Consider the following 25,861-nt stretch of genomic DNA (forward strand, 5'->3'; position numbering starts at 1 on the left):
TGGCGGTTTCTCATAAGTTAAGCAGACACTTAACATATGGCCTAGCAATTCCATTCCTAATTATTTAATCAAGAGAAATGAAAATTAATGTCTACACAAAAACCTATATGTGAATTTACAGTGGCTTTATTCATAATCATCAAAAACTGGCAAGAGCTCAAATGTCCTTCAACAGCTGAATGGATAAACACACTGGGGAATCTTCATACAACAGAGCGCTCCTCAGCAATAAAAGGGAATGGACCGCGTTGATTACATGCAACAACACGGACGAATCTTAAACGCACCCTGACTCAGAAGGTTATATACCTTCTAATTCTATTTGTGATATTCTGTAACAGACAAAATCCTAAGGACAGAAAACTGAAAAGTGGTTGCAGGGGCTGGGAGGGTGCACTGACGACCAAAGGAATTAGGACTGGCGGGGGAGGGGCAGGGAGTGATGGACAGTTCTAGACTTCAAGAGTGGTGGTAGGGGCTTCCCTGGTGGCGCAGTGGTTGAGAGTCCGTCTGCCAATGCGGGAGACACGGGTTCGTGCCCCGGTCCGCGAAGATCCCACGTGCCGCGGAGCGGCTGGGCCCGTGAGCCGTGGCCGCTGGGCCTGCGCGTCCGGAGCCTGTGCTCCGCAGGGGGAGATGCCACAGCGGTGAGAGGCCCGCGTACCGCAAAAAGAAATAAAAAAAAAAAGAGTGGTGGTAGTTACATGACTAGAAGCACTGTCAAAACTCATACTCTAAAAGGGGGCAAATTTGACCATATGTAAATTATACCTCGATAAAAACGCTGTTTTCCTTCTCCAAATGTCCCATTTCTCAGGGGAGTCCACTCACTGCCAGAGCCCCTGCTCGGTGCGTCCCTGTGAAGAGAGCCCCCTGGGGCTGTGAGGGGGCAGGCACTCCACGGCTGGACTTGATTTGGCCGGTGAGAATGTTAGTGGTCCTAGAGTGAGGACAGTCTATACAATGCGGTCCCTCTCCCTTTGCTCCTTCTGCCTTACAAGACCCCAAGTGGAATAGAAATCAGAAGTACAAACAGCACTGATAAGTAGCTTTATCCACTGTCATGCCAGGTGGTAGAAATCCATGCTAAAGGGTCGTCTTTCTCTAATGCAAACCTCCCTGTACCTGGATAGGAAAGCACTGGTGACCGTGGAGGAGAGGCAGCTGGGGGCGGGAGAGAGAAGCCCTGCAAGAGAGCAGGGCCCTGGGTTCCAGTGGGAGGCTCGGGGAGGCACCTCCCCCACTCTGAGCCTCGTGCACCTGCAAAACGGAGGCTGAGCCACATGCCTGTTAGCATCTGTCTAGGCTCTCAGTCTGTGAGCTGATTCAAGGTCTAAGGTAAATTTTTCTCTTTCTCCTTGTCAAGGGCTTTTTAAAAATGACATTTTCCTGACTAGAAAGAGTAAGTTTGCTAACTTAACAAATGCCAGCACTTGTACCAAAAAACTGGCTTCCCTTGTCTAGACTGTGCCCACAACCAACCGATCCTCACAGATGGATTTAGGAGCCTCTGGGCCACCGAAGGCTGAGGGGCAGGTCTCCAGCAAACCACATCAAGAACACGGACAGTCAGCCCTGGCTGGCTGCAGCTGATTCCTGCCTCAACATTTCCAGAGCAAGTGAGCCAGAAAGCTTCATGAAACACAGTGTCCAGAGCCCTGGGTGTTCAACTTCCTGCCAGTGAGTTGTACAAAGACAAGGGGCGGGGGGGCTTATCAGGTTTGTACATGGTCTCCTAAGGACTGAAAGCAGTGTTTAATTAATTCTGCAGCTTTCCACTATTTAAGGTGACAAAATTGCCTTTAACTTTGTCCTACAGTTGCTAGCTCTTGACTCTGCCTAGGATTTGCGTATCTGATTTCTGGTTCTCAAAAAGCCCCATAAGTGAAATTTGGCAATATTCAATATCTCTCAGAACCTCAAATTTATTTACCCTTTGACCCAGCAATTCTATTTCTGGGAATTTACAGACTTGCCTACACATACACATACAAGTGAATATGAATACACATATATTCACTGTAGATTGTTTAAATAGCAAGGATCTATCATTTAGTTAAATAAACTTTGGTCTTAGCCTTCAAAATGGGGTACATTGATGCCTGGATGGGGGTTCATGTAAGCTTTCCAAGAAGTATGCAAGTATTTATTTAAAAAGGAATCAACTTTCAAAGCCTCAATTTCATACATCATCCTTTCTAAAACTGATCTGCCTAAGAAATCCTCCGTCAGTTCTCCCTTCCTCATGTTGCTTTCGTAATTACCCCTCTCCTTCCCCACAAAGGCGAGGAACACCTCTCGTAAATCCCTGGGTTTAAAAATTCCTGGTCATCAAACTATGGGACAATCTGAGAATATATCGCTTTAGACAGGAAGGTGGTTTTCTTTTTCTTTCTTTCTTTTTTTTTTTGAGAACAAAGCAAAGAGAGCACCATTAAGAGAGAAATATTCTGCAAATGTTTACAGATTACATACTAAGAGCTAGGTACTGTCCTACGCTCTAGGGTTACAACAGGTAGAATATGGGGAAAAAATCCCTGCCCCTTGATAGTTCACTTTCCATTGGGGGTAGGGGAGACAGACAACAAAATAAATTATAGAATACATAAGAGGGTAAAAACTGCTAGGGAGAAAAAGCAGGTAAGAGGGATGGGGTTGCTGAGGTTGAGGAGTGGGGACTGAGATGATAATTTTAAATACAGTGGTCAGAAACACCATCACTGAAGATGACAATTGAGCAAAGACCCAAAGGAGGTAGCGTGAACTACGGGGGAAGCACTTTCCTAGCATAGGGAACAGCAATTGCAAAGTCAATGGGGCAGGGAGGATGACTGGGGGAGGTCCAAGGAAGAGCAAAGAGGTCAATGTGGATGAAACAGAGTAGGTAAGAGGGAGAGTAAAAGGACATTAGTCACAAGTGGCAGGGAGGTGGGGAGATCTTGTCTGCCTAAGGTGATTGCCAGGGCTTTGGCTTTTACTCTGAAGGAGCTGGGAAGGCACTGGAGGTTTGGGGCAGAGGAGAGACTGGGATTTGATTATATTTAAAAGGATTACTCTGGATGCACAGGGAGAAGAGACTAAGAGGGAGCATCTGCACAGTAATGCTTACCTTGAAGAATGAGCTGGGAAGTGTTTGTTCCCTCTTTTTCTAATTTCTGGAAAGGCTGTATAGAATTTGTAATATTTCTTTCTTTAATGTTTGGTAGTATTCACCAGTAAAACCATCAGGCCCTGGCATTTTCTTTGTGGGAAGGTTTTTAACTACAATACAAACTCAGTTTCTTTAATAGATTTGGGCCTATTCTGGTTGTTTCTTCTTCTTTTTTTTTTTTTTTTTTTTTTTTGTGGTACGCGGGCCTCTCACTGTTGTGGCCTCTCCCGTTGCGGAGCACAGGCTCCGGATGCACAGGCTCAGCGGCCATGGCTCACGGGCCCAGCTGCTCCGCTGGATGTGGGATCTTCCCGGACCGGGGCACGAACCCGTGTCCCCTGCATCGGCAGGCGGATTCTCAACCACTGCGCCACCAGGGAAGCCCGGTTGTTTCTTCTTGAGTGAGTTTTGGCAGTCTGTGTGTTTCAAAGAACTTGTCTGTTTTTTCTAGGTTGATATTTGGTTTACTTATTAAAATTTTTGTCTTCTCTTTTTTTCCTGATTGGTCTGGCCAGAGGTTTATCAATTTTATTGCTCTTTTCAAAGAACTGGCTTTTGGTTTCATATATTTCTTTATGGTTTTTCTGTTTTCCATTTCACTGATTTCCACATTGACCTTTTTTCCTGCTTAATTAGGGTTTCACTAGCTTTCATTTTTCTAGTTTCTTAAGATGGGATCCCAAGGTCAGTTATTTGAAGTTTTTTTCTTTTCTAATACAGGGTTTTAGTGTTAAATAAATTTCCCTTTAGCCCCATCCCCCAAATTTTATGTTGCATTTTTACCTTCATTCAGTTGCAAATACTTACTAATTTCACTTTTGAGTTTTTTTTTTTCTTTGACTAATGGTTTATTTAAAAGTGTGTTAGGGCCTCCCTGGTGGCGCAGAGGTTGAGAGTCCGCCTGCCGATGCAGGGGACACGGGTTCGTGCCCCGGTCCGGGAAGATCCCACGTGCCGCGGAGCGGCTGGGCACGTGAGCCGTGGCCGCTGCGCCTGCGCGTCCGGAGCCTGTGCTTCGCAACGGGAGAGGCCACAGCGGTGAGAGGCCCGCGTACCACAAAAACAACAACAACAACAAAAAAAGTGTGTTATTTCATTTCCAAATAATTGAAAGCTCTTCCAGATATCTTTCTCTTACTGATTCCTCATTTAATTCCTCTGCGGTCAGAGATCATACTTTCTATGACTTGAATCAGCTTATATTCATTGAGACTTTTTTAATGGCCCAGAAAATGATTTATCTTGGTAACAGCTTCATGTGCACTTGTAAAGAATGTGTATTCTACTGTTTGGGGTGGAGGGGGTAGAGTGTTCTATAAATGTTAATTAAGCCAAGACAGTTGATTATATTGTTCAAATCTCCCATATCCTTATTGATGTTCTGTCTATGTGTTCTATCAATTGAGTGAGAGGTGTTAAAATCTCCAAATATAATTGTGGATTTCTCCTTGCAGTTCTATCAGTTTTTGATTCATGTATTTTGAATCTCTAATACGTATATAAACACTTAGGATTATATATTCTCATTGGATTGACCTCTTTACCATTACGAAATGACTCTCTTTATCCTTGGTAATATGCTCTGTTTTGAAATCTACTTTGTCTGATATAGACATTTAAGTTAATCTTTTGATTAATGTTGACATGGTACAACTTTTTCCACCCTTTTGCTTTTAATCTATTTGTATCTTTATATTAAAAGTGGGTTCAGGGCTTCTCTGGTGGAGCAGTGGTTGAGAGTCCGCCTGCCGATGTAGGGGACACAGGTTCGTGCCCCAGTCCGGGAAGAACCCACATGCCACAGAGCAGTTAGGCCCGTGAGCCATGGCCACTGAGCCTGCGTGTCCGGAGCCTGTGCTCTGCAACGGGAGAGGCCACAACAGTGAGAGGCCCGCATACGGCAAAAAAAAAAAAAAAAAAAAAAAAGTGGGTTCATTGTAGGTAACATATAAGTGGGTTTTACTTTTTTATCCAATCTGACAGTCTCTGTTTTTTATTGGGACGTTTAGACTTTTATATTTAACATAATATCAATATGGAATTTAATCTACCATCTTGCTATTTTATATTTATCCAATCTGTTCTTTTTTAAAAATTAAGTTTCAGATGTACTGCTATGTAATCTGTTCTTTGTTCATTTTTCCAAGTTTTTCTGTCTGCCCTTTTTTGTATTAATTAAATATCTTCATTATTATAATTTATCCTGTTGGCTTATTAGCTATAACTTCTGCTGCTTTAGAGTTTATCATATATATCTTTAACTTATCACAATAGACTTGCAAATGATATATCACTTCACATACAGTACAAGAATCTTACAACAGTATACTTCCATTTTCCCACTCCCATTTGTGCTGCTGCTGTCATGAACTTTACTTCTACATAAGTTGTAAATGCCAGTGTGTTATTTCTGCTTTTGTTTAAAAGACATATCTTTTAAAGAGATTTAAATAAAGAGAAAAGGGCTTCCCTGGTGGCACAGTGGTTGAGAATCTGCCTGCAAATGCAGGGGATACAGGTTCGAGCCCTGGTCCAGGAAGATCCCACATGCCGCAGAGCAACTAAGCCCATGCGCCACAACTACTCAGCCTGCGCTCTAGAGCCTGTGAGCCACAACTTCTGAGACTGTGTGCCACAACTACTGAAGCCCGCATGCTTAGAGCCCGTGCTCCACAAAAAGAGAAGCCACCGTAATGAGAAGCCCGCGCACTGCAATGAAGCGTAGCCCCCGCTCTCCGCAACTAGAGAAAGTCCGTGTGCAGCAACGAAGGCCCAACACAGCCATAAATAAATAAATAAATAAATTTAAAAATAAGTAAATAAATGAGAAAAAATATTATATATTTACAAGGTAGTTACCCTTCTCCAGTGTATCACTTTCTTTTTGTAGCTCTGGTTTTCACCAGGTATTTTTCTTCTGCTTCAAGGACATTCTTATACATTTTTTTAGTGCAAGACTGCTGGTAATGAACTCTTTCAGTTTTTGATATGTCTGAAGAAGACTTTATATTGCCTTTGTTTTTGAAAGATATTTTCACCAAGAAAATAATTCTAGGTTGATGATGTTTTTCTCTTGTTAAAGATGTTGCTCCACTGTTGCCTGACTTATACTGTTTTCAAAGAGAATCTGCTGTCATCCTAATCTTCATTTTCTCTAGCTGCTTTTAACATTCTTCTCTAGCACTAGTTTTAAGCAATTTGAGTATAATGTGCCTTGATACCATTTTTCTTCATGTTTCTTGTGCTTGGAGTTCCTTGAGATTTTGGGATTTATGGGTTTATTATTTTCATTACATTTGGAGGTTTTTTTTTCAGTCATTTTTTTCTTCTGTTATTTCTTCTATCCCTCACACTTCCTTCCTCCTTCAGACACTCCAATTACACATATGATTGGCCCTGCCCTTCACTGATGCTTTGTTCATTAATTTTTTTCAGATTTTCTTCTTTCTGTGTTTCATTTTGGATAGTTTACATTGTCTTCAAAATCACTGATCTTTATTTCTACACTGTTTATTCTGACATCAATTTCATTCAATGTATTCATCTCAGCAATTGTAGTTTTCATCTCTAGAAGTTTATCTTCTATGTCTCTAACACAATCTTTCCTCTAGCTTCTTAAACATATGGAATACAATTATAATAATTATTTTAATGTCCATATTTACTAATTCTACCATCTGTGTCATTTCTGGTCAGTTACTGGAATATCTCCTACTTCCTTACATACCTAGTAATTTTTGACTGGATGCAGATATTGTGTATTTTACCATGTTGGGTCCTAGATATTTTTGCATTGCTAAAAATATTCTTTAGCTTTGTTCTGAGATAACAGTCTGGAAACAATTTGATCCTTTTGGGTTTTGCTCTTAAACGTTGTTAGGTAAGACCAGAGTAGCAGTTATTCTACCATTAATTGGGGCAAGACCCTTGAGATGGTTAATTTTATGTGTCAGCTCAACTGGGTCATAGAGTATCCAGATATTTGGTCAAATATTATTCTGGTTGTTTCCATGAGGGTGTTTCTGGATGAGATTGCCCTCCTTAATGTGGGTGGATTTCATCCAATCAGTTGAAGGCCTGACTAGAAAAAAAAGCACTGATCCTCTCCCAAGTAAGACAGAATTCCTCCTGCCTGACCACCTTTGAATTGGTATTCTAGCTTCTGTGTAAGAATGGGATTTAAAAGTATAAGAATTCATTTTTGCTTGTATTTGCACAAAGAAACAATGGAAAGACATCTAAGAAACTGATTATAGTGTTTACTCATGGGAGAAATGAGAATGCAATAACCAAGTAGATATGCACAAGGGTCAGAGTAAGACTTCTCAATCTACATTTTTATATATTAATTTTTAAACTAGTGAATGTATTATTTTATTTTAAAAAAAAGTCATCACAGAAAATAGGGCTGGCCTGGCTTACCAACGTAAGAACAGGAATCCTAATATTCTGCAGCATGCTGGAATCCAGTAGGGGGGTTCTCTGGAATTTAAGTCTTATTGGTGGAACTATTTCACAGTAATTAAATCACCTTGGATCAATTCCAAGGCAGATTTATCCTACCATTAAGGCAACAACTTAAGCAATATTTTGCTCAAAAGAAGAGCTAGACTGTAAGCTCCCTAGGCAGCTGAAACTATGTCTTATGTCTGATCCATCTTTGCATATACCTACAGCCAAGTCCTGTATACAGTCGCTCATTATTGATTGCTTGGGTTGGTTGAATTAAGAACCTAATTCCACCGTTAAGCAAATGGTGTTAAAGTGAATTTCTACAAGCCCTGTTTTCTAAGGGTAGTGATAGACATCAATTGTTGGGGGGGTTCATTGGGACTCCATTTGGTGACTCCCTGGCCTTTGACCAGATTCTGAAGATATGAGGCTTGCATAAGCAGCCAAAAATAAATAAATAAATAATAAAATTTTAAAAAATTTTGTCATCTATTCATAAACACATACCTAAGAAGGTATATTAATTAATTCAAATGTTTATAAATGATAAAAGATACCAGAAGACAAATTTTTTTTTTTTTTTTTTTTGGTGGTACGTGGGCCCCTCACTGTTGTGGCCTCTCCCATTGCGGAGCACAGGCTCCGGACGCGCAGGCTCAACTGCCATGGCCCACGGGCCCAGCCGCTCTGTGGCATGTGGGATCCTCCCGGACCGGGGCACGAACCCGCGTCCCCTGCATCGGCAGGCGGGCTCTCAACCACTGCGCCACCAGGGAAGCCCCAGAAGACAAATTTGAGGATAAACTATTAATGGTAAATTTAAAGGGTCTGAGGAAAATAAACTGTTTGTCTAGATTTATAATGCCTACAGATAGAGAATTTGAAGAAAATATTGAATTGTATTTAAAAATACTGGAAATCTTGGCTCAATGTTAATAAATTTATTCATTAAGAAAAGGACTTATAAATCTTTATTGCAAATTTTTAAATGAATGATAGACGAAAAGTAAAATCAGAATTTGGGTTTTCTTTCTGTAAAGTGACCAAGTTATTCCACTGCCAGATAAAAGATTCCTTTCCTTTTTATCAACAAAATATTATGTTAACTATCTGAATTTTCTGTCATTACTCAAGAATCATTTTGAAAAAATTTCCCTTTTTTTTTTAAAGTTCCTATAATCAACAATTTCTTGTCTTTGGATACTATGACATGACATGTCATAAACAGAGGGGGTAGGAACATGCATAGAGAAACACAGCATTTCTGACTTGGTGAATCAGAAAAGTGAAGCCAGGAAACTACGAATGCCGAAGAGTGTAATCTTAGAAGGGACAGAGACGGGGTGATCTCCAAACTCTGTACACTCATCTCTCACTGACCCTTGAACTACTCATACTCATATGTGGGACAGACTCAAAGCAACTCAGCTAAAGACAAAAGATCTAAAGATAGAAACAACAACAAAAAAACTCCGAGTGTTGGGAAAAAACCCTAAGCAACACACAAAAAAGCTACTAGGACTAATAAGTGAATTTAGCATATTGCAGGATACCAGTTCAGTATACAAAAGTCATTCTTACTTCTATACATTAGCAATAAAAAGTTAGAGGCTTCCAAGTATGGCCGGCGACATTGGCTAGCGCTCGGTCTACTCTCTCTAACGCGGAAACAGCAGACTATAAGAGACTCAGCTGTATCTGCCTCTATTTCCAACAGACTCACGTTCAACTTTCGCTCACACACACACACACACAAAAGCCGGGAAAATTTTATTAACCATTTAAAAAAAAGTTAATATAAAATTATAGCAAAAATGGAACCTGAACTTTAGTTAACACAGCTGGAACAATCTGCAGCTGCGGTAGCAGCAGCGGGTGAAGAGATTTAATTTAGTTGATTTTCTGTGGTTGTTGGTTGTTCGCTAGTCTCACAGTGATGGAAGTTGCACATTTTTTCGAAGGGACCGAGATGCTGCTGGAGGTTTGGTTCTCCAGGCAGCAACCCGGCGCAAACCAAGGATCTGGGGATCTTCGCACCATCCCGAGATCCGAGTGGGACATACTTTTGAAGGATGTGCAGTGTTCAATTATAAGTGTGACAAAAACTGACAAGCAGGAAGCTTGTGTACTCGGTGAGAGTAGCATGTTTGTCTCCAAGAGACGTTTCATTTTGAAGACATGTGGTACCACCCTCTTGCTGAAAGCACTGGTTCTCCTGTTGAAACTTGCTCGGAATTACAGTGGGTTTGACTCAATTCAAAGCTTCTTTTATTCTTGTAAGAATTTCATGAAGTCTTCTCACCAAGGGTACCCACATTGGAATTTCCAGGAAGAAATAGAGTTTCTTAATGCAATTTTCCCAAATGGAGCAGCATATTGTATGGGAGACATGAATTCTGATTGTTGGTACTTGTATACTTTGGATTTCCCAGAGAGTCAGGTAATCAATCAGCCAGATCAAACCCTGGAAATTCTGTTGAGTGAGCCTGACCCAGCAGTTATGGACCAGTTCTACATGAAAGATGGTGTTACTGCAAAGGATGTCACTCGTGAGAGTGGAATTCGTGACCTGATACCAGGTTCTGTCATTGATCCCACACTGTTCAATCCTTGTGGGTATTCAATGAATGGAATGAAATTGGATGGAACTTATTGGACTATTCACATCACTCCAGAACCACAATTTTCTCATGTTAGCTTTGAAACAAACTTAAGTCAGACCTCCTATGATGACCTGATCAGGAAAAGTTGTGGAAGTCTTCAAGCCAGGAAAATTTGTGACCACCCTGTTTGTAAATCAGAGTTCTAAATGTTGCACAGTGCTTTCTTCACCCCAGAAGATTGAATGTTTTAAACGTCTTGATTGCCAGAGCGCTATGTTCAATGATTACAATTTTGTTTTTTTACCAATTTTGCTAAGAAGCAGCAACAACAGCAGAGTTGATTAAGAAAAATGAAGAAAAAACACAAAAAGAGAACACACATAGAAGAAGGTGGTGGCTGCTTTTTAGATACTGATACCAAGGGCCATGCTTTCCATAACCACCACCTAGTAGTTGCAGACAGCCCTCGATGTAATGATAGTGTAATCCTTTTGAATTATATGCATTATTATTATCAAGGAGTTAGGTATCTTGCACAAATGCTCTCTTCTGTGTTTAGGTATCCTATGCCACTCTTGCTGTGAAATTGAAGTGCATGTAGAAAAAACCTTTTATTATATGAAACTTTACAACACTTGTGAAAACAATTCAATTTGGTTTCTGTACAGTGTAATATTTCTCCAGGTACCATCCAAAATTCCCCACAGACAAGGCTTTCGTCCTCATTAGGCGTTGGTCTCAGCCTAGACATCTGGGACTATTCTATTAAACTGCTACGAGGATTTTGCATCCAGTTACCTCCACTTACTAGAACATACTCTCTACTAATGTTATTGGAACCAATTTCTACTTCATACAGATGTTTTTGCAGCACCAATCAAAGTTCTTCTTCCACGAGTCGAGTCCTCTAATGACCGCAGTTATCCATTTTGTGTATTACTATCTCACTGCTTCCTATACTTGTGTGACTTTAATTGGTTCATTCCTCACCGTGGTGTCTCCCTCCCAACCACACCCACTCCATAAAGCAATACACTGTTACACTGTGGGTGTACACTAACCTTATACCCCAGAAGGGGAACGGGGGGATGGACCCTGGGCTTAATTTTCTTTTAAGGTCAAGGGAGTTAGGCATTTTTCGTTACCATGAGCTCTTTTGGAATAAGCTGGTGTTGATTAGCAAAGAAGGTGTGGATTGATACTAGGGCATATTGGCAGAACCGTATGCCATTCTGTGCCCCCCATTAAATGAGGTTAGCTCCTCATGAATACCATGCCTTTATTAACCTGCTAAGTGGTAGTATAAAAGAATTATCACTAAATTTGTTAGCAAGGAGATACTAAGACAAAGGTTGTATTGGATTCAACAAGTCAAGTCAGCTCAGATGATGCACCTTAACTTTTACTTTTGCAGCCATTTCCACCTATTTCTATTAATGGTAATGCCATAAACTTTGGTTCAAAGCAAAATCGATGTCTTTGCCATCTTGTGACTTAAAAAGTTCTGTGACTTTGTGATGCATGTGACAGTGTTCTGACGGTTCCTCTTACTGGTATTTCTTTCACCATGGAGTAACATCAAGTGATGAATGAGAACTGTTCAGATTATTCAGACATACTACACAGTGAAGCAGAATGCTATCCATAAAACATAACATACAAAATTCCCAAATGGTCAATGGGAAATGACTAGAAATACAGGCTTAAAAGAGTTGGCATCTTTTAGCTGTATTTGCTAATACGGACATTTAAGCAGCTGAGAAAAGAGCAAAGATGACTCAATTTTGCATTTCTTCTTGTCTTCAAACAATTTTTGATTCTTTCTGGATTGATGCAGTGATGTTTTTGTTCCTTCTGTATTTATAAATGAAACACTTTTTTTTTAGTGTTTCTAAACATAAATTCTACTTGGTTTGAAATCAAGTGGTTGGAACACTTTTGACTTTTAAACATGTTGTTGATTCAGAGCTTCATTGAAGAAGCTTTCAATCAATGGATCAGTCCGATTCTGTAATTAGCGCACAGTACCTAATGTTTTGGTGCTATTATGAGGACCAATGCTCAAAGTGGATTTTGTTCTTGAATAGCGTCCCAGTAGATTTGATGAACATTTATTGGCTTGAGGTCTGATTCCCCCCCCACCCCAATAGAGTTAAGATTTCTATTTAATGTTGAAAAACTGCACAAATTTGTATGGAACAAAGCCTCGAAAAATGAAAACTAGATTGAATAGTAATCTAAATTAATCCTAGTGTGTATGATAGAGGAGGGAAAATTTTGGTGCCATAATTTCTCTCTTCATGGTGTTGGACTTAAATCAGTTGAAATGTATTTCTGTACCACAATTTAAGCTTCAATGAAGGTTTGCTTAATTCATTCTCTAGAGGAAAAAAGAAAGTTAGAAAGATTAAATAACAATTCTATTTACAATATCGTTTAACAATACTTTTTTTTTTTTTTTTTTTGCAGTACGCGGGCCTCTCACTGCTGTGGCCTCTCCCGTTGCGGAGCACAGGCTCCGGACGCGCAGGCTCAGCGGCCATGGCTCACGGGCCCAGCCGCTCCGCGGCACGTGGGATCCTCCCGGACCGGGGCACGAACCCGCGTCCCCTGCATCGTCAGGCGGACTCTCAACCGCCGCGCCACCAGGGAAGTCCCAACAATACTTTTTAATATACTTAATGAAAGATGTGCAAGCCCTGTACACTGAAAATTATTAAGACATTGGAAAGGGAAATTATAAAATACCTAAATACACTGAGAGACATACTCATGGACTGTAGAATATTGATTCCTCATGAAGCCAATATTAAGATGGCAATCCCCCCCAAATGGATAATAGACAATGCAATCTCAATCAAAACCTTAACTGGCTTTTTTGAAGAAATTGACAAGGTAATTCTAAACTTTATAAGGACAGGCAAAGACCTAGAATAGCTGAACGATTTTGAAAAAGAACAATAAAATCTGATGATGTATCTTGTTAATTCAGGATACATTATACAGCTACAGTAACCGGGATAGTATGACATTGGTAGAAGAACAGACAAATATCAACAGAAGCAGAATAGAGTCCATCTGTGGGTCCACATTTACACTTGTCCTATGACCCAGAAATTCCATTCCTAGGTATTTCTCCAGCAAAAATAAAAGCATATGTCCACACAACAACAAGTATAGGACTGTTCATAGCAGCAGTGTTCATAAGAGCCCCGGCAACGGAAGTAATTCATATGTTATCCACTGATAAATGGATAAACAAACTTAGCAAGGAGAAGAAAAGAGACAGTATACACAACAACATGCATGAATACCAAAAAATCATGCTATGTGGAAGAAGTCAAATATAAAAGTCTATGGTTTTTGTATTATTCCACTTACATGAACTTCTTGAAAAGGCAAAATTACAGAGACAGAAGGCAGATGGGTAGTTGCCTGGAACCAGTGGTTGGAGAAGGGAATTAACTGGAAAGGGGCACAGAAAAAAATGTAATAACGAGGGAACTGTTTTATAATCTCAGTTGTGACAGAGGTTCCATGATTACGCACCCAAATTCATCAAAACGTACACTTAAAATGGGTGGACTTTATTACATGTAAAGAATACCTTAATTTTTTTTTAATTACTTAAAAAAAATCTCCCAACCCAGGCCTTAATATTCTACACATATCCTCCCCTGACTAAGACTCTGTCAAGGTACTGTTCAGTGCTCTCTATTACTTCACCAAGATTTCCTTCCTTGACAGGCTTCCATGAAGGTCTGTGAGGAGCTGACTGTTAACAAATTTCAACTATATTTCACTTATAAAAACCATTATGTCACAGATTTTATCATCATGATATCAATAATGGTTGACACATAACTTTTTACTTACTGTATCAAGCACTCTATGTGCAATATCCCATTGAAATCCCATCAAACCCTTTAGGGAGGTGGCATTATGATCCACTTTCTTACTGAGGCCTTAAGAGTAAAGTTATTTGTCCAGGGTCACAGCTAATACTTGATAGAATCTAGATCAGGACTCAGACTGCAGTACGTGTACCCCTTGGAAGTAAATGAAGATTTTCCAGGGGTTATTAGACACGGATCACTTTTAAGAGAATAAACTCCCAAACCTCAGCCTTCCTGTGTACGCTTCGTACAACCAATCTGCCTGAGCCAATGCACCTGCAACCCTCCCAGTAATCCTTTCCCATGGCCCTTTCACTATCACCCGCCATGCACTTTACAAAGGCAAAGCTCACTCTCACCATGGAGCACTGCTTACCAGTACGAACACCTCTGGGAGGAAAAACACAGCTCCAAACATTGGCGTTAGTGAAGCCTCCTTTCCTTATGGCACCTTAAACCCACAGTTTTATGACTCTCCTGGCTTCATTCACATTACTGTTCAGTGTGAAGCATGGGGCTGGAAGAGGGGCCTTTGAGGTTGCTCTGAACTCATGTACATCACAGAATGGGCTGGTATGTGTAAAGACAATTTTTGTTTAACCACCTTGCTTCTTCAATCCCCCTGCTATTCTTTTCTTTTTAACTTTTTTTTTTTTTTGGCTGCATTGGGTCTTTGTTGCTGCGCGCGGGCTTTCTCTAGCTGCGGCAAGCGGGGGCTATTCTTCGTTCCGGTGGGCGGGCTTCTCATTGCGGTGGCTTCTCTCGTTGCGGAGCACAGGCTCTAGGTGCACGGGCTTCAGTAGTTGTGGCACGTGGGCTCAGCAGTTGTGGCTCGCGGGCTCTAGAGCGCAGGCTCAGTAGTTGTGGCGCACGGGCTTAGTTGCTCCGCGGCATGTGGGAACCTCCCGGACCAGGGCTCGAACCTGTGTCCCCTGCGTTGGCAGGCGGATTCTCAACCACTGCGCCACCAGGGAAGACCCCCCCCCCCGCCCCCGCTATTCTTAAAGAATTCATTGTTATTATAGGAAGAGGCAGAGAACAAAGTCAAGAAAGGGTTGGTAGGGGCTTCCTTGGTGGCACAGTGGTTGAGAGTCTGCCTGCCGATGCAGGGGATGCACGTTCATGCCCCGGTCCGGGAGGATCCCACATGCCACAGAGAGGCTGGGCCCGTGAGCCATGGCCGCTGAGCATGCGCGTCCAGAGCCTGTGCTCCGCAACGGGAGAGGCCACAACAGTGAGAGGCCCGCGTACCGCAAAAAAAAAAAAAAAGAAAGGGTTGGTAGGAAATACCGAAGGCACAGGTTTCTCATTTCATCCAGGTAACAAACCGTGGCAAAGTACTGTACAATTTTCAAGAAATAGAAAAAGCACGCTGGGAAACACCAATCAATCTCATAGCATGTCTCCTCTGTATTTTCACTATTCTCAAGTAGTGTGAAAGAGCTTGGTAATTATTCTTTTTTTTTTTTAGAGAGATTCTTATTTTTACTTGAAAAGTAAAAATAAAAACAACAACAAAAAACAACTAAGGTACACATTGGGAATTGAACTACTATAGTTTTTCTTTCTAGAGATGTGACATCCATGTTTTCTGGTCAGTAATGTTCTAGCAAATATTGTACTAAACCAGTGTACTAAATCCAAGCACACAGATGACCAGTAAAGCTGTTTGCTATTGGTGATCATTCTTGATTTGCCAAAAGATTCTTAGATGTTGTAAATCCACATTTATTTTTTACTTGGGCACAAGTCACCTGCTCCTTGTTACTTATCTACCTTTTCTGATTATTGGAATAATATACTTAGCAATTTGAGATTAATTTAACAGGAATATGTTACAGGTTCCATTGCGAGCAATAACTTAGTAACAATCATTAATATATGTTTTATAAGTTCCACACTTAATATTGGACCCAGTGTCTTCTCTGCCTTTCATTAATAACATCTACAAAGTAAATTAAATTGTACTCTGAGAAGCAGAACATCCACTTTTACATATGGTGTAGGATACAGTGTTTTCAAATGCAACGTTCTTAAACATTCAAGAAGCCAGGAGAAAAAGGTCTGATCAATATTCAACAAACAACAGGGGTTACTCCTAAGGGGGGTGATCAAGAGAAAGAGACATTTACTTATTTTAAAATAATAAGTAAATTGATTACCTTTGTAATCAAAACAATTACAAGCAAAAAGTATTCATCAGAATAAGAATTAAAAGGTAATCATTTGTTTACTGGAAGCTTCTGGAAGCTGTATCAATTCTGACCTGCTGAAGAGATGAACACCAAAGGGGGGGGGGGGAAGGAGAGAAAAAAAAGAGGGAGAAAAGGAAAAGGTACCTGGTCTAATCTCTTGATGTAGTGTTTGAGCTTTGAGAACAGGTCCATGGGTCCTGGCAACAGAGATTTGCACCTGGAATCACAAACGCACTAGTCCTGCGAGCGCAAGAACATCCTGTGTTCTTTTATTACCAAAATATTCCTATATGGAAAATGCCTGGAATAACTGTCAAACACAAATAAGAAAGGTCTTGGCAGCAAGATTTAAATGTTCACCATCACGCTGTTGAATGCTTTGTATGCAGTGACCACCCAATACTTACGGAGTATAGAAACACTCAGAACAGGGTCTGACATAGTTAAGAGTAATGTAAGTTTGCTATCGTTATCATTATACTGCACTCTAGTAGTACAGAAGTGTGAAAAGCACTTCGCTGATTCATTCATTCACTCAATACGTTTCTACTAAACATCTACTATGTGCCAGGTAATAGAATATGTACTGAGATTTAATAAAAGCACAAGATAGGCATGCTCCTGTGCTAAGGGAGCTTACAGTCCAGGAGGGGAGGGGCAGTGAACAAAGTATCACATTAATTAAAATTAATTATTTAAAATTAATTTTAAAATTAATTAATTAAAATTAATTAATTAAAATTAATTATAAATGGAAATAAGTTCTCCAAAGACAAGAATAAATCCTACGAGAGAATACAACAAAATGAAAGTTTATATTAAAAGTTCTTAATGACTTGCATATGTTTTATAAATTCCTGTTTTTAAAAGATTCTCTCATTAAAATTGTTTTGATAAAGTAAAGGTTAGAGTAGAGACTACCAGTATCTTATTCTTTATTTCTATTCAGTCTTTTTTAAAATTTAATTTTAATATTGTGGTATCATACCTAAACTAGAAATTTATATCCCACTTGAAAATATACTGATTGCTTAATCAGCCCAGCCATGGCTTTTTGTTAAGTATTTTTCATGTTTATAAAGTGAAAAACACTTATTCTCTAATTTATCTATTTAGTCAGTCAGTTGTGATTTCTAGACATCAGAGTCCCTTTAAAGAGAAATATACCTAAACAACAAAAAAATGTGGCCAGTTACGCAAAATAAAGGTACCAAATTAAATCTTTAAGCTATGAATACGATAATCAATATATCGTATCTGGACACCACTCTATTCATAAGTGCAATAACTTTAAGCAAAATTTTTATATCTGTCAGGCTCAGGCACTTATGATATCGTTGGGAAAACATTTTTAAAAATAAGAGCAAAGGAACAGCTACAAGGAACAGACTATTCCGAAACCACTTCCAGGAACAGGGTTTGTTTAAACAAAATGTATTAAGTGAAACCAGCTGCATTAAGGGTTGATGCCATCTGAAATGGAATTCTAAAACCACCCACTTCATAATATCTGGGTAATTATTCCTTCCTGTTGCTATAAATGAAATACTCAATGGCCAACGAGCTATAAGACAGCACAGCATGGCAAGGAGCAGTTCACCAGTGAACAAAAGGCCCAATTGTAGCACAAGTGGATGCTCACAAGAAACCCTTGGGTCTTCTATAGCTAGTCCAACTAGCTTTATGCTTCCTTACCACACATCAGACAAAGTGCTAAAGAAATGTGAAGGGAGTCGCTCTTTTGAGGGTACCAGGAGAGAGGTGCCTACAGTCAGGAATAATCATATTCTGCCAGTGGGTCAACTGATGACGCTTTCACACAAACTGATGATTAAAAAAAAAAAAAAAAAAACACTCCAGGAATTTAAAATATGCTCTAGGGAATTCTAAAATGCATACTTTTTCCCAATCTGAAAACTAAAACAGATCTGAAGAAAAATGGAGCCTGAATCATAACCAAGGTTTCATTATTTAAAATCATTTTCCTTAACTTATAACAAAAGCATACGAAAGGACTTGCCCCTTTGAAGACTTCCTGGTGGCAACATATCAGGGGAACCCTTCGGGAAGTCATGTGACCCAGTCAAGAACATCACCCATTTTGAAAGTGTTTCCCAGTGTATCATCAGTACTGGTGGTAGGACTGTAATCAAAACAATGCAGTTGAGAAATGCAGCCCTTAATCATTTTACTTTGGAAACCAATTAGGGGATGATGAAGGAAGAAAAAACAGTGATTCATTTGTTTTGATGAAATCTGGCCTTCAAAAGATAGAATGGGCCAGGAAACACATATTTTTATGTTCTAAGGTATCTTAAACTTGGCCTTTAAAACAAGATTCTTCCCAAGCTCAGTAAATGAACAAAATCAATCAGCTAGTTTATGAACTTGACTATGATAGATTCTGCTAACTTTATGGATGTAAGCTTGCAGGTAAAAAAAATATATGACCTAAAGGCAGTCACAAACTTTGCTGTTTGAAGCACCAAACTCAACAAGATAGCGATGTACCATGATCCAGTGTCACCTGCAGGATAATGGTAGCTCAGGTTTGAAACTGCACTCATTAGCTGTGTTTACCTGACTCTTTAAAAAGCAGGCAAAGCTCAGTACTAAAACTCAAGTCAAGATGTGCAGTTCACAACACAGCTTGTATGGACCAGATTTGTTTCTTAGAAGAAATAGTCTGAAACTTCTAAAATGCACGGAGAGGATAATATCAACAATGTTCTGAAAGGTTTGAGAACATTCCAGTTACAGGAAATCCGGATTATTATGACTACCATAAGCACAACTACGTAAATAGACAGTACAGTATTATTTGAAATATCTCTTAAAATATCCTTTTTTAAAAAAAATATCCTTTTTTAAGTTTTATTGAAGTACAGTTACTTTTCTCTTAAAATATCCTATTCAACATTTTCCACACATCTTAACCCATCTTATACCCTCCCCCATTCAATACTTCCACTTTTTCTGTTGTCCAGGACCCCACATCAGAAATCTTATTTGACATGGTTACTGGTTTGTTATAGAGAAAGGGTGCAAGAGGAGGGCTGGGAGGATGAAGAAATTCTTGAAGGACCAGTCGGTGCAGGAGGTAGCTGATGGAAAATGGAAAGGAAAAAGAAGAAAATCAAGAGACAAGCAGTGACATGAAAGGGGTCACCTCCCTGGAGAGGCTTTCGGTTACTGGTGGCCACAGGCTACCATATGGCCTCTGGTGTCAAGACTCAACCTAAGTGATGGTGTGTCCTCACACAAATGTAGGGCTTATCTCAGAAGTGAACCCCAAGGCAACCTAGGTCTTCTTCCTAGATGAAAATGCTATTCTGTTTTCAACTTTATTTCTTACTTTCATTCTGTCTGGATGGAAGAAAGATGATTTGGGGGCTTAAGTCCTGGCTCGGTTCTAAACCAACTGGGATCTTTAGGCAAGTTAATCCACATCTCGGGGTCTATTTAACTTGTTAAATTCTAAACCTTCTTTCTTAGAGTCATTTCCCTTCTTGAAATATATCCTTGAGAATGTCCTTTCGTGATGAGTTCTCAGTGGTAAATTCTTTTTGTTTTTATTTATCTGAAAATGTCTTTATTTCATTCTCATTCTTGAAAGACTGTTTTATGACTATACAATTCTAGGTTAATAGTTATTTTCTCTGCCTACTTTGAAAATATTATTCTACCATTTCAGGGCTTCTACTCTTGCTGTAGAAAAGCCAGCCGTCACTCTAATCCTTTGTAGGTGATCTGTCTTTTTCTCTCTAGCTATTTGAAGAGTCTTTTCTGTCTTTGATATCCTATAGGTTCACTATTTATTTAGACATGGGTTTCTTGCCTTCTTTTCCTTTCCTTTTTGACTGTGTTGGACTTTGATGGGCTTCCTGAACCTGAGAACTTTTACCTCTCTACCACACTTAGAACTTAGGACAAGAGAGGACCCTGTCCTCAATTCCACAATTTAACAGACTCCAGCTCTCCCCACAAGGCAAGGGGTCTGAAGGCTCAGGGGATGTGCCCACCAAGAGCCTAACTACCATATTCTAGGTATCCAGGACCCTGGAATTCCCTACCTAATCAGCTCCAAGCCCACATTCAGGGCTTACATGGATCTCTTCCCAGGTCTACTCTGAAAGTGGAATGCACCAGTAGTGTGTGGGCAGATTAAACATGCCAGAGGTGTCCTCTAGTGGCATGTTTGTGAGAAATGTGAACAGAGATTATATAGGCAGGCCGAAACATCTATACACGTGTGCTTGAGGCCCCTCACAGTACACAAAAAAGCTGGGGGAAGAAAGAGAAGAGGGTCAGGCCATAGGTCAGGGTCTGGCTCAGTCTGTGCTGCTAACATGCCAGTGCAAAACTCTGTGAAGTTCAAACACTCTAAATTTCTAGGTTACTATGGTATATTCACCAAGGCAGGAGTATAGAACATATTTTATTTAGTAGTTTGTTACACTTGTAACTTTTAAATATTTAGACATATAGTTTGTGGGCCTCCATTTATACTGATACCCTAGCTTCCACAAATGACAAGGGATGGCCTGATGTTAATCAATTATAAAAATTCTCACCAGTTATCTCTTTCAATATTTCCTCTTTGCCATTCCCCCTAGCATCCTCTTATGTTCTTGGAACTCCAATTAAACATAAGTTGGATCTTCTCACTATATACCCTGTCTCTTAACCAATCATATTTTCTATCTCTTTATCTCTCTAAACTGCAAGCTGTGTTACTTCTTTAGATTTATCTTCCAGTTCATTAATTCTCTCTTCAGCTATATCTATTCTGATATTCCACCCCTCCTTGAATTTTTTATTTCAAAGATTACACTTTTCACTTCTTGACATTATATTTGGTTTTAAAAATAAATTTGCCTGGTTGTTCTTGATGATATCTTTTTCTTTACTCATATTTTCAATTCCTTCTTTTGTTTCCAAAAATTTCTAAGTGAATTTATTTTATATTCAATATCCAATATTTCCAATATCTGAAATCTTTAGATGTCAGAGTTTACTATGATTTCTATTGACTCTTGCTCATGATATCCTGTTCCTGTGTGTCTGTGTATCTGCCTGTCTCCTTTTTTGGTGTGTTCATATTAGTTGGAATGATCCATGGGAATTCTTTGAGTGCAGAGAAGGCTTCAATTTGCTTCTGTCATGTGCCCACGGACACTAAAACCCTAGGTCCACTTTAAATCAAGATTTCCAACTTGCAATTATGGGCGGGGGGCAGTGTCACACAAATAGTATAAAATCAATTTCCAAACCCATGTGCGAGCTAGCTGGTCAGTAGCCACAAGTTCTCATGTGACTTTTTTTTTTTTTTTTTTTTTTACTTTGTCCTCCACCAAAAGCCAAAAGTGAAATGGAAAATTTTCTTTGCTGCTTGATACTGTGTAAAGTACTCCTTTCCTAGTCCACCTTTTCTCTGAGAGTGTAACCTCTCTGAAGTCTTGGGCTTTACAAGAAATGGTCTTGGATCGGCGACCCCTTTCTCTACCCTAAGAGAGCCCAAGCTTGTCACAAGCACACTACTCTCCTCCCTCACCCCACCAGGGCTCTGGGTCATTTGAATCTGTATACCCAGGGTATCATCCATTTCTGGGGTTAAAGTTTTGTGAGGAGCAGATTATTTACATGGTCAGGGAATGTCTTCCCCACAGACTGCTTTTTAGTTGCAAGAGGAAAACTAGCAACTAATTATCCAATGGAGGAACCAAACCACACCCTTGACTAGATAATCAAAATTAATGTCACTAATGAGAAGCAGAAGGACACTGTGTGCACCTGGATGTGATACCATGAGAAAGAAATAACATTACTGCTGTAGTAGTCTAACCAGGAATGTGTAACCTGAATCTAATAGTAAGGAAACATCAGACCAATACTGAAAAACATTCTATAAAATAACTGGCCTATACTCTTTAAAAATATCAATGTTATGCAAGACAGAAATACTAAGGAACTGTTCCAGATTACAGGAGATTAAAGAACATGACAGTGCAATCCATGATCCTGGGCTGGATCCTACACTTGGGGGTGGAGGTGGGGGGGATGCTATAAAAAGCATTACTGTGAGAAAACTGGAATATGGACGGTAGATTAAACAAAAATATTGTTATCAGGGTTAAATTTCCTAAAATTGGTAATTATACGGTAGTTAAATAAGAAAATATCCTTGTTCTAAAGAAATACATTTGAAGCATAAGTGACAAAATGTTACAACCTCTCTCAACTGACTCAGAAAAATGAATTTTCTATCCACATACACATACAGAAAGAGACAGAGGAGGGGGGGAGAATGATAAAGCAAATGTAATGTGGCAAAATGCTAAAAGTTGATGACTCTAAGTAAAGAGAATGTGGGAATCTCTACTATTCTAGTAAATTTTGAAACAATGTCAAAATACAAAGTAAAAAACACGGGTGGTCAAACTTGAGCCAATGGTAGATGTGGAAAACAGAATAAACAAACACACAATGTTTGCATTAGCAAACTATACTGATCTGTGAGGAACCTAAAACTCCATTTTACCAAATATTTCTGCTGAGGAACAGGTGAAGAAATAATATAGACTTCTGCTCCTGTTTAAGACATAGAAAGCCGTAAGAGAACATCCATCCCAACCTAACAAGAAAAGTCTAGATAATCTATAAAATCATAACATTTCTTGAGCTAATCAGAGAGCTGAGGTCACAAGGTAACCAAGTGAACAGAATTCTAAAGAGTGACAAGTCCCTCTAAAGAGTGACAAGTCCCTCCAAAGAGAGACAAGACATACAATGTGACCTTTCACAGAGCACAGGAGGAACAGGTGGCTGCCATAAAATTAGGTAAGAGGAAAACAGCTTAAAGTTTAATAAATTCTTATAAAGCCGAGTGTGGCTTAGTATAACATATCGAATCCCTGGGAGTTCCAGACATCACAGCTGTCTGAACTGACTTGCAAGCTCTTTTCCATGGGGCCTCTACCAGATGCTCATGATAAAGATTGGGAGCAGAGAAGGAGACTAGAGAGATCCCCCCAATACTGAACTGGGATAAAATCTTGCCCACTTCCTGGACCATTCTCTCATATAGCGTGAAAACTTTAATCCATTGGGGGAAGGGCAAGAAACCCTCCCTGTCCCCCAGGATCCAGGCAAAGATCTACCGCTTCTGGGGGTGGAGGAGAAGCAAAGCCACTGTCAGCTGGATCATGCACTGATACAATATAGAGGTCTGCTATTGCTGGGAAGGAGGGGCCCATGAGAAATTCTATCCCACCCAACCAACACCCCGCCCCCAGAAGGTAGAGTTTGGGTGCCACAGAGCACCGGTGGAAGTGCTGGAATGCTAAGACAGCCCCACCACAGGACATGGCTAAGACTAAGGACTAAGAGGACCAAGAAATTCTCTGCCCCAACCAACCATGAGCCTGGCTCCAAGTAAAATGCTACAGCAATTTACCACTAGGGTAATAATAAAGGTAGGTTAAAAGTAAAAGAATGGGGAAAAAAATATTACGCAAGCACTGTTATCAAAAGAAAGCTGGACTGGCTATCAGAACAAGAAATATTACCAGGGATAAAGAGGGATGTTACATAATGAAAAAAGGGTCTATTCAGGGCTTCCCTGGTGGCGCAGTGGTTGCAAGTCCGCCTGCCGATGCAGGGGACGCGGGTTCGTGCCTCGGTGCGGGAAGATCCCACGTGCCGCGGAGCGGCTGGGCCCGTGAGCCGTGGCCGCTGCGCCTGCGCGTCCGGAGCCTGTGCTCCGCCACGGGAGGGGCCACAACGGTGAGAGGCCCGCGTACCGCAAAAACAAACAAACAAACAAACAAAAAGGGTCTATTCAAAAAAAAGTCTTAACAATCCTAAATGTGTATGTACCTAATAACAGAGCTTCAAAATATAAAAAGAAATAATATAACTAAAAGTAATTTAGTCTTCTCTTTAATTCTGACTAGTCATTTCTTTGCTTTTCCTCCATCCTTACTGGTCCAACTTTTATTACTTACCATTATATGATAACCAGCTTTTAAAGCTAATTATTTACATAATTGTTTACTTTTTATTATATGATAACCAGTTTTTTGTTTTGTTGGGGTTTTTTTGCGGTATGCGGGCCTCTCCCGCTGCAGAGCACAGGCTCTGGACGCGCAGGCTCAGCGGCCATGGCTCACGGGCCCAGCCGCTCCGCGGCACGTGGGATCTTCCCGGACCGGGGCACGAACCCGCGTCCCCTGCATCGGCAGGCGGACCCTCAACCACTGCGCCACCAGGGAAGCCCGATAACCAGCTTTTAAAGCTAACAACTCATTTCAAAATATGCCATATTTTCACTGCAGCACTGTTTGTGTTAGCAGAATAACTCAAATGTCCTTCTATGAAAAATTGGCAGAGATGTTTACTGCATTAGGGAAGAGGCAGAAAATTATATGAGAGGAGCTCCATCCCACCAGAATGAAGTAGAAGGTCCAACCCTTCCATCATATCAAAGTATGAAGAGAAGAAGAGAGGAAGAAGCAAATAGTCAAACAAGTGTCATTACTTCCCCTCCCTGCAAAATTTTGAGGGAAGAGATTATGTATCAGTCAGGGTCCAGTCAAGAGACGGAAACCAAACCAGTAATTTGTCCAGGGAAATTTTAATATAAAGAATTAACTAACAAAAAGTTGTTAACTAATAAGAGGATTTTCTAACTGTGTGCTCTTAAGAGTCCACATTTGTCTATTTGGCCTCCATTAACTACAGGGCCAACTTGGTTAGATGTGCCCTGTGATCCAGAGCCAACACTCGAGACCACCCCCTTATCCGAGTCTCAAACACTCAGCCAGTACCTCCCCTGCCCTCAGTCATCCCGGGCCAAGCGCCAGACAGCTAGGGCTGAGGGAAAGCAAACAAGGAAGGAACTAAAGAACTCAGAAGAACCTCCCCTCCACTCCAAAGACTAGGTTTGGACCCTGCAGAGAGGTCGTGCTCCACAGGAACACACAGCCTGCCGGCGGCAAGGACACCTGCCAGAGCGAGTAAGCCACAGAGGTCTATGCAAGTGGCCCACCGTGCAGCGGAGACATTTGTTGGAGGGTGTGAACGGGCTGCGCTAGTCCACAGTGCGGCCTCCTGGTGGTCTGTGAGGGACGCTGAGTGTCACCGGGCATAGCCCACTGAAGGACACACCCCACTGAAAGCCAGCACACCGGAAATAGGAAAGGAAACCCCTTCTCCCTCGATGGCCTTGCAGTGTCCCTTTAACATTGTCCCTCCGTTGACAAAGCCTAACATTAAGCCGGCTGGCAAGGGAGAAGTGCTTACAGAGTCCAGATCCTAGGTCACAAAACAGCGAAGACAAAGGGATTTGGAGATGAAGGGCAGTAAACCAGGCACTGGGCACTGGTACCGCGAGGGGAAGGGAGGGCAGACTGGTAGACTGGGGGGAAATAACGAGCTTTTGGCCCAGCTCCCAGCTGAAACTCTGAGAGAAGACCGCCTTGCGGGCTGCAGCCTCCCATGTGCACATGTGCACGGATGGCCGCAGAATAAAACCCGGAGTCGCACGGCAGCATAAGGCAGAGA

At 40.7% G+C, this 25,861-nt stretch overlaps 1 protein-coding gene and 1 pseudogene across 4 annotated transcripts in view; one reads left to right on the top strand and one right to left on the bottom strand.

Moving 5' to 3' along the window:
• Positions 1-25,861, bottom strand: part of ABL1 (ABL proto-oncogene 1, non-receptor tyrosine kinase) — a 133,732-nt gene that overhangs the window by 60,225 nt on the left and 47,646 nt on the right. The window lies entirely within an intron of this gene.
• On the top strand, positions 9,540-10,642 carry LOC131761619 (S-adenosylmethionine decarboxylase proenzyme pseudogene; annotated as a pseudogene).

Source organism: Kogia breviceps, chromosome 8, assembly GCF_026419965.1.
Source record: "Kogia breviceps isolate mKogBre1 chromosome 8, mKogBre1 haplotype 1, whole genome shotgun sequence".
Lineage (NCBI taxonomy): Eukaryota > Metazoa > Chordata > Mammalia > Artiodactyla > Physeteridae > Kogia > Kogia breviceps.